Source organism: Nicotiana tomentosiformis, chromosome 4 (assembly GCF_000390325.3).
Source record: "Nicotiana tomentosiformis chromosome 4, ASM39032v3, whole genome shotgun sequence".
Lineage (NCBI taxonomy): Eukaryota > Viridiplantae > Streptophyta > Magnoliopsida > Solanales > Solanaceae > Nicotiana > Nicotiana tomentosiformis.
In genome coordinates, this window is record NC_090815.1 from 88,245,748 (window position 1) to 88,256,194 (window position 10,447).

The 10,447-nt window shown below is 37.7% G+C and overlaps 1 long non-coding RNA gene across 1 annotated transcript; it reads left to right on the forward strand.

Moving 5' to 3' along the window:
• Nucleotides 1-6,113: 6,113 nt before the first annotated feature.
• Nucleotides 6,114-7,106, forward strand: LOC138891419 (uncharacterized). The gene is made up of 3 exons (XR_011415502.1): nt 6,114-6,188; nt 6,277-6,871; nt 6,978-7,106. It is a non-coding gene; the product is annotated as an uncharacterized lncRNA (long non-coding RNA).
• The last annotated feature ends 3,341 nt before the right edge of the window (nt 7,107-10,447 follow it).

The window sequence follows — 10,447 nt, forward strand, 5'->3', positions numbered from 1 at the left end:
ATATTGTTGTGATACCAGAATGGCCACCACCTGGGCTATCATGGTAAAAGGATATTAGATCTTTTCTGAGCTCAGCCATATTACCTACCATCATCCTGCCCTTCCTTCTTAGAATGCCGGCTTGGTACTTGTAGTATGACTTGAGTTTCTTGCCTGCCTGAATGGATTGAACTAGCTTATGCAAATTGTCATCTTGATCCCACGTGTCTTTGACAACATTCAACAATTGAGATTGCACTCGTGAGATGCTAAAAAGTTGGATATGCTCATCTTTTCTGAAGAGTGTATCTGCGACTGTATTGTCCTTACCGCTCTTGTAAGAAATAGTGTAGTCATACCCCAATAACTTCACCAACCATTTCTGTTGGCTAGGAGTAGTTATCCTTTATTCCAACGGATATTTCAAACTGTGGTGGTCAATTTTAATAGTGAATTGACTTCCCAACAAGTATGGCCTCTATTTTTGTATATCAGTAACCGGTGCTAATAATTCTCTTTCATAGACTGAAAGAGCTTTGTTCCTTTCAGATAAGCCTTGGCTAAAGAAGGATATATGTTTATTATGCTGGGCTATCACAGCTCCAATTCCTCCACCTGAAGCATCTGTCTCCACCATAAATTCTTGAGAAAAGTCTGGAAGAGCTAGAACATGTGCTGTAGTGATTGCTCTCTTCAGCTGTTCAAAAGCGTGTAAAGCTGTTTCATTCCATTGAAAATTATCTTTCCTTAGCAGGTCATTCAATGGTCTTGCAATGATACCAAGCCCCTTGATAAACCTCACGTGGTACCCAGCCAGTCCTAGGAACCCTCTCAAGCTCTTAGGAGTGGTTGGTTGAGGCCAGTTGACCACAGATTCCACCTTCCGTGTGTCCATGAAAACCCCTTCCTCAGAGATGATATGGCCTAGATAGTTATTTTCTTTAACTCTAAAGGTACATTTGCTTTTCTTTACATATAGGGTATGGTATCTCAAGATACTGAAGGTTTCCTTTAGGTGAGAGATGCGGTCCTGCCAGTTTGGGCTGTAGACAAGGAATCATCAAAGAAGACTAAGATAAACTTCCTTAGATGAGAGTGAAAGATCTTGTTCATCAAACTCTGAACGGTTGAGGGAGAATTGGTTAAACCAAAAGGAATTACAGTGAACTCATAGTGACCATGGTGAGTTTTAAATGCTGTTTTTGGAATGTCTGGTTCAAACATCCTAATCTGATGGTAGCCAGATCTGAGATCCAGCTTAGAAAAGTATTTGGTACCATACAACTCATCTAATAACTCCTCAATCACAGGGATAGGAAACTTATCCTTTACAGTGTGGTTATTCAGTCCACACACATTCTCCAAGATCCATCCTTCTTCTTTATCATAACAATTGGTGAAGAATAAGGACTAGTGCTGGATCTTATCACTCCAGATTCCAACATTTCATCAACCGTTTTTTCTATCTCATCCTTCTGTACTGAAGGGTACCTATAAGGCCTGATATTGATAGGTGAAGTGCCTTCCTTTAAGATGATTTTGTGATCATGTTCCCTGGGTGGGGGTTATTCCTTAGGTACTTCAAACAAGTCTTCATACTATTGCATGATATCCTGCAGTTCCTGTGCCTCTCCTAGTTGTTTAGTGTTTCCATCCATTGACAGTAAACTGGCTTCAACACTACCTTGTTGCTCTTCTTTGAAGACTCCAATAGATATCATTCATAGTTTAGCTGGATTGGCTAAAAGTTTCTCCATGCTGTGATGTTGGATCATCTTGACAACTGCAGGTTGCATTCCTCTCAGTGACACCTTATGCCCCAAGACGCTAAACTCCATCTTAAGTTTCTTAAAGTTCCACATGATGTCACCCAAGGTAATCAACCATTGGATCCCTAAGACTATGTTGCAACCTCCAATGGGCAATACTAGCATGTCAAAGTCAAATGTCACCCACTGCATTTTCCAATTCAACTTCTTACACACATAGTTACTCTGCACCTTCTTCTCATCATCTAGATACACACCAAATGGTGCTATAGCAGTCAGAACACACCCTAATCTTTTAGCAGTATTGAGATCTAGAAAATTGTGGGTGCTGCTAGTGTCAATAGCACATGAATTGCCCCTCCCTTCACAGATACAGTGACCCTCATGCACCTAAAATCATCTAAACTATTCATAGCATGTACTAACACACGGGGCAAGATGGATCCCTCATCATCAGTCTCAAATCCTTGGCCAATCATTGTTAAGAAATCAGCAGTCTAGCATTGCATCCTTATCCTTTAGTTCTTTTATTTCTTCACATCCTTCTTCTATTTCCATATAAAATAATTGCCTTCTATTTTTACAAACATGACCATAGGTGTATTTATCATCACAGTTGAAGCATAATCCCTGTCTTCTCTTTTCATCCATTTTAGCAGGTGTTAGGAGTTTAGCATATTTAAAGTTTAGTTTAGTATTTGAGTTACTGTTTGGTTTGGTAATTGGGCTATTAGGGGTGGCGTTCTGGGTTCTTAGGAAATTTTGAGTGGGTTTGACAGGCTGGGTGGATCCATAAGAGAAGGCGTGACTTAATTTGTTATTGTTCTTTGAAGTATGAGGTGAGGGATTAGAAAAGATTTGTTTCTGAACCATCAAAGTCTGTTCCTGCATCCTAGCTAAACTTACATCCTTAGCTAGTGATCTAGGACCTAACATTTTCATAGTTAATCCAATTTCTGGTTTAAGACCTCTCACAAAACAGCTCACAACATAATCTTCAGAGAGTTCTACCCTCGTAAGCAATTCATCAAAGGCATCTAGATAATCCTGAACAGAAGTTACCTGATGTAGTTCTTTGAAGTCTCCCATCAAATCATCAAATAATTTTGACCCAAACCTTGCGTACAAGCTCCTGACATACTCCCCCCCCCATCTTGGCCATTCCCTTGTGATTCTGTGCTTCATGTAAGATTAGTGCAATTGTAAAGCCCTTCCTTCCAGCTTGCAGGAAGCCAACTTTACCTTGACATCTTCAGGTGTTTCATCCACGTCAAAGAATTGCTCACAATTGTAGAGCCAATCCTTTAACCCATACCCATCAAACTTTGGAAAATTCACCTGGTAATTTCGAGTGGTCACTTGGCAGTGACCATCTAAGCCATTAGATCTGTAGCCATTCTCCGTTGGAGCATCATTGTTACCCTCGTGATCTACGCCATTAACAGGAAGATTTTGAACCATATGAGGGTTCAAATTCCTTGTCATCAACCTCTTAATTTATTCGATTGCTTGTGCCACTTTTGCATCTACTGCTTGCTGCAGATTAGTAATGGAACCAACCACACTTTCCATATATCCCTTCAATGAGTCAACTTCTCTCCGTAATTCTTGCATATGAGTGTTGTGATCACCCATGACAGCAGATCAGAGGAATACTGCTATGATACTAATGATACAAACACACAGAATTGGAAAGAGACTAAGCATAACCTAAGGAATAAAAATGGAGAATTGTTCCTGAACAGTTGAGCTCGAGGAAGAAGAAGAGTAAGAGCAGAGAAGAATGAGAGATTTGATTCTTATTTCTTTGATTCTCAATTACCTCATAGAGTTGGATTTCTGCTATATATCGAGCAGTTGAGGGGAAGGGAAGATTCTAAAAGCTAGTTATAACTAACTTCTTAACAACTTTGCTAACAAACTACTAACGGCCTAACATTCTCACTAATGGTCACGTGTGCTGCACATGCACTTAACTAACAACTATCTATTATCTAATTACAATGGTATAGAATCTGCAATCAAAATAGGAATCACTAAGTGGATTCTAATTGAACTCGTATCAAAATGCCAATATACAAGTATGATTCCCTTCACCCTTGGACCATTATTATTATAATATAATTTTATGTATCAATGAAGTGTCTCTATTTCTAATTTTTCAATTGGAAAAGCAAAATTTGTCTATCATTCCAATATTTTGACATGTTATGTGTAGAAGATAGAAATGGCAGAGAAAAAATGTCTACTTTGCTTACATGCCATTGTTGTTGAGTTTTATCTTTCTGTTCCACCATCACATGGTTAAAAAGCTATACAACACATTTTTGTACTCTTCCCGTGGAGCCCACATTGTGTTTGCTGAATTTTCTTTTTCCATTCTATGAGATCGAAGCTAGCGTGTCCTGAATTTCTCCCTGTCTAGAATAAACTTATCGCAAAAAACATTGTAGTTAATAAATCTTACTTTCATAAGTTTGAACTTTTCCTATTCTTGTATATCTATTTTTCCCCGCATGGTCCTTTTTTATTTATTTATTGGTGTTGATTCTTAGATTTTTTAATTTAATTTTGGTGGAGCAGAGATACCTGATGAGGATGGTGCCAGACATGAATATCGTCATCAAGAAGAAGACCTTGAGGGGATTACGAGAAGCATTTCGAAAATATATGTGAGGTCACCTCATCTGGAGTATGATAAAGAAGCAGCAGATGTTAAGCAACTACCTCTCTTGCCATCTGTCAGGGATCCAAAGCTCTGGATAGTGAAATGCGCGGTATGGTGTTGACACACTGCCTTAACGTTCAATACTTCTTCTAATTCATTTCTACGTTGTGTTTTGTAGATTGGTCATGGGAGGAAGGTCGCAGTTTGCTTAATGCAAAAGGCCATTGATAGAGGACCAGAATTGCAAATTCAATCAGTTTTAGTCCTTGATCATCTTCAAGGATATATATACGTAGAATCTGAAGAAGAAGCCCACGTGACGGAGGTATGTTATAAACGATACATTATGCTCTATTTTGACACATATTGAGCATAATGTCACTCGTGAACTAATGCGTGTATTGAGTAACCGACCAATAACCCAATTATTTATATGCTGCCTATATGTTACAGGCATGCAAGGGTATATACAATATATATGCCACTAAAATAATGCTAGTTCCCATAGAAGATATGGCTGATGTCCTTTCGGTTAAATGCAAAGCAGGTGGGCTTGCCAGGGATACTATTGTCATAATGAAGATGGGAACTTACAAGGGAGACCTTGCAAAGGTTGTCAAGTATTATGCATTATATGTTGCAATGAGTAAATTTGATCTTCTCTTCTAATATTTAGGGTGTGTTTGGTATGAAGGAAATATTTTTCATAAATTATTTTCTAATTTTCCCACGTTTGGTTGGTTTAAATATTTTGGAAAACAGTTTTCTTATAAACTCATTTTTCTCAATTTGGAGAAAATATTTTCCTTATCAAGAGAAGGGAAAACATTTTCTAAAACTCCTTCTTAACCTTCCCCACCCTATTCCCCACCCACACCCCCACACCCACGCACCTAACCCCACCCCATGCCTACCCACCCACCCCTCTCTCCAAAAAGGTTTTTTTTTTAAATTTCAGTTTTTTTTCCGTCACCACCTATCCTACTACCCCGCAAAAAAAATATTTTTTTTACTTTTTTTATTGTACTTTTCTATTTTTTATTGTAATTTTTAAATTTCTATTTTTTTAGCGGTTCGGAAGTTTATGAAATTTGTGGGTTCGGAAGGTTTTTGGTTCGAATTTTATGGCTTCATGTTTATTGTATCTAATTTATTTATGAATACTCTTGAGAAATTATTTTCCTTAATTTGCGTACCAAACCCCGGAAAATGAATAAGATTACTACTTGTTTTTCAAGAAAACATTTTCTTGGAAAATATTTTCCGTTATACCAAACACACCCTTAATCTTTCTACTTTGCTGGTTGTGGATGTATATTATAATACACAGAGAGTCACTGTAAAATTAATTCCACGGATTGACTTACAGGCTCTCACTAACAAGTTGGTATGTTTACTTGATGGATTCTTGTACTTTGACATATGCTAGAGCCTTCATTTGGCAGGATAGACTAATAGGTTCTGAATTCTTGACATACACGAGTGTTAAATGTTAATGTTGTAAGAACTTTTTGACTTCCTAATATCATTAAAGGGATTGCTGGGACCTGGATGACCTCTACACCTTTGTAGATTCCCAGCATTACTTAGTGCTGGTTTTTGACAATTACGAGAATTTCTGTTAACCTATCCAAAAGAAATGTTTGATGTTGTAAGAAAAAGTTTGACATTCCTTCTGGCATTGTTGATAATGCTTTGTAGGAAGGAAGGGGCGTTCCTAATGAAAATCCATTTATTCCTCCGCCACGCTTTATGAATACTGATGAAGCTAGGTAATTGTTCCTTTGTATCTCTAGTTTCAATATGAGTACAGTCAATGATCTATATAGAACTGTTAAATTTGTTTCTCATTGTTTGTAGAGAGATGAATATACATGTAGAGCGTAAGCTAGGCTTGATGTCAGGTTACTATTTTGAGGATATTGGAGGTATGAAGTTCAAAGATGGCTTCTTGTACAAGACAGTAGCAATGAAATCAATCAGCACCCTGAATGTACAGCCAACTTTTGATGAATTTGAGAGGTTTCGCCAACCTGGTGAGGGTGGGGATGGTGATATGGCTGGTCTATCTACTTTGTTTTCAACAACAACATCAACAACAATCCAGTATAATCTCACCAGTGGAGTATGAGGAGGGTAGTGTGTACGCAAACCTTACCCCTACTCTAGGGTAGAGAGGTTGTTTCCGATAGACTCTCGGCATCCCTCCCTCCAAGAACTCTCCGCCTTGCTTTTGCGGTGACTCGAACTCACAACCTCTTGGTTGGAAGTGGTGGGTGCTCACCACTAGAGCAACCCACTCTTGTCCTACTTTGTTTTCCAGTAGGAAAAAGGTCACTTTATGTAGGGTGACTGCGTTATTGTGGTGAAGGGGGATCTCAAGAACTTGAAAGGATGTGTTGAGAAAGTTGAGGAAAATACTGTTCATATCAGACCAAGTGTGAAAGAACTTCAGGTGTATAGTATTCCCCCTTCTTTAAATATGTGTCATTCATTCATCAAGTGTCTCAGAAGGAGTAAGTACTATATTTTTCATCAACATGTTTCCCTGACTTTGGCAGGATACTCTGGCTGTTAGTGACAAAGAGCTCTGCAAGTACTTTGAGCCCGGGATTCACGTGAAAGTAATATCTGGTTCATCGTATGAAGGTGCAACTGGTATGGTTGTTTCTTTTGAGGGGCATGTGGTGAACTTGGTAGCAGATACTACCAAGGCGAGCAAATCTGGTAATTAATTTGAGTCTCTAATCTGAAGTCCTTCAGAACAATGCTGATATATACCATATGTTTTTTTAAATATCTGCAGCTCCGTGTATTTGCTGATGATGTTGTTGAGAGCTCTGAAGTAACATCTGGTCTCACTCGTATTGGGGAGTATAAGCTCCATGACCTTGTAATACTAGAGTAAGCATTTGCTTGTTATAAGAGTAACATTAAATAGTTTAGTCCTTTTCGAACCAATAGCTAATTTTCTAAAGTGATAACCTTTTGCAGCAACAAGAGTTTTGGCGTGATTATACGTGTAGACAGTGAAACTTTCCAGGTGAATGCTATAATTTTGAGGTTTGAATTATTCTATTAACTGTGTTGTTCACATTTGAGCGATAATATAGGTCCTTAAAGGTGTCCCTGATAGACATGAGGTACAGGGGCGATCCAAGAAAATTGGTGGCCTAAAGCCAATTTTTAATTTGGGGTCTTTTAGAAGGAAAATATTTTTTATCATAACATCGATGATTCATTCCGATGTTCCTACACATAGAACAACACAATTTAGCGTAATTGTCGCACAATAACTCACTTAAACCAATAAAATATAAAGCGAGTAATGTGCTAAAAGTATAAAATTTTGGCCTAATATCAGTTATTAATAGTTTCTTTTATAAATAATTTAGTCTCTCCTAAGATATTGTTGATCTTAGATAATAGAACCAAATTCATATAGATACCTCACTAATGATGTCACTCGTAAAATTTAAATAATGAAAAAATTTATATTCGAACAAGGGTTTAGGAGGGTGATTCTCTTTCTGCATTTTTTGCACAAACGGTTACATCACTACTAAATTAAAAGTTATCTTATTTTTTTATAAAATATTTTATTTTTTATTTTAACATATCCAATATATTTAGACCCTACCTCTAAAGATTGTTGTGAGATGTATTTGATCCAACTTACCTTAATTAGATATATTGGGTTCGAGTCCTGCGGTTAAAAAAAATTCTGTTAAAATGTGTTCTCTGTTTTACTAGGCCTTACGCGGTACGAATCTAGATTAGTCGGGGTCTTAATACAAATACGAGTAGAAAAATAAAAGAAAAATTTAGGGCCCAATTTGGGGGCCTAAAACCTTTGCTTTAGTGGCTTGACCCTTGGGCCGCCCCTGCTGAGGTAGCACTTGTTAGATTTAGGGAGATCAAAGGGAAAATTGCGAAGAAAGGATATGCCCAAGATTGATTTAAGAACCAGTTAGTGGTGAAAGACGTGGTAAAAGTTCTTGAGGGTCCTTGCAAAGTGAATAATTGGCATTTCAAGTGAAATTCCTGTTACTGACATTGTTTTTAAGTGGCGTTTGTTTTCATCATAACCATTCTCGTTACTTATAGGGAAAACAAGGTCCTGTGGAACACATCTTCAGAGGAGTTGTTTTTATTTATGATCGCCATCACCTTGAGCATGCTGGTTTTATTTGTGCCAAAACACAATATTGTGTGTTGATTGGTGGCTCACGGGCAATCGGTGATAGAATTGTATGTCTGTATTTTCTTGCTTTTGAGGATTTGAGCTTGCTTTTGATTTTGCAATTCTTGAAGTTTCCAACTCATTCAAAAAAGTCAAAGTTATAGGCCTAAAGATTTTTTTTTTTGGTTTGGTAGCCAATTTTGTTAAATTTTTTTGATTTGGCAGGCAATATTGTTGAATTTCTTTAGTTTGATAGCTAACTTTGTTGAATTGTCAACATTGAAGAAAAAGAAGGAAAAGTGTGCAAATTGTCAAATATAGTAGGCTTTAGAGAGTGAGGCTTCGGCTATAAAAGGAGAGCTTTAGCTCTCATTTCTATACACCAACAAAGAGAGAATGAAAGAGTGAGATATCATAGACAGGGTATAAGAAAATAGTCTGTGCGAAAAATAGAGAGTGAGCGATATTGAAGTGAGGTGTGAATATCAAAAGAAGGTTATTTCTTTTGAGTGTTGTAGTGGTATTTGGAGTATTTTACTCGGACCTACAAAGTTTAAAATTTCTTGCTATAGTGATATCAGTTGCTCGTCTCGGGGCCGTGATTTTTTTCCTTATTCAAAAGGGTTTTCCACGTAAAAATCTTGGTGTCGTTGTCACTCTTTTATTCTTGTTAATTACCGTATCTTGGTGCTATGTTATTATTCCACTTTTATTACCGTGAATATTATTTCTGTGAAGGGTTTATTCCCAACAACTAGTATCAGAGCACATGTTCTACTCGTTCACAGAAATACTATTCACTATCGGTAGTACTATAATCGGGGAAAAATAAAAATATCCGGAGTAAAATACGAGGTAGAAAAATTTAACGGAGATAGCGGTTTCTCAACATGGCAAAGAAGGATGAGAGATATGCTCATCCAACAAGGATTACACAAGGTACTAGATGCTGATACCAAAATGCCTGATACCATGAAAGCTAAGGATTGGGCTGACTTAGATGAAAGGGCTGCTAGTGCAATCAGGTTGCACTTATCAGATGATGTGGTAAATAACATCATTGATGAAGATACCACATATGGCATTTGAACAAGGTTGGAAAGTCTATACATGTCCAAAACGCTAACAAATAAATTGTACCTGAAGAAGCAGCTATACGCCCTACACATGGGTGAATGTATGAATTTTTTGTCACATTTAAATGTGTTTAATGGACTAATCACACAGCTCGCCAATCTCGGAGTGAAAATCGAGGAAGAAGATAAAGCCATCTTATTGTTGAACTCGTTACCATCTTTGTACGATAATCTGACAACAACCATCCTGCACGGTAATACTACTATTGAGTTGAAAGATGCCACATCGGCTCTTCTACGCAATGAGAAGATGAGAAAGAAACCTGAAAATCAAGGACACGCTATCATCACAGAAGGTAGAGGCAGGAGTTATCAAAGGAGTTCGAGCAACTATGGTAGATCCGGAGCTCGTGAGAAGTCTAAGAACCGATCCAAATCAAGAGTTAGAAATTGCTACAATTGTGATCAACCAAGTCACTTCAAAAGAGATTGCTCAAATCCAAGGAAGGGCAAAGGTGAAACTAGTGGCCAGAAGATAGACGACAACACAACTGCCATGGTGTAAAATAATGATAATGTTGTCCTCTGTATAAACGAGAAAGATGATTGCATGCACTTATCAGGTCCAGAGTCAGAATAGGTGGTTGATACAACAGCATCTTACCATGCCACACCGGTAAGAGATCTTTTTTGCAGATATGTAGCAGTTGATTTTGGCCTTGTGAGAATGGGTAACACAAGTTACTCAAAGATTGTGGGGATTAGTGACATT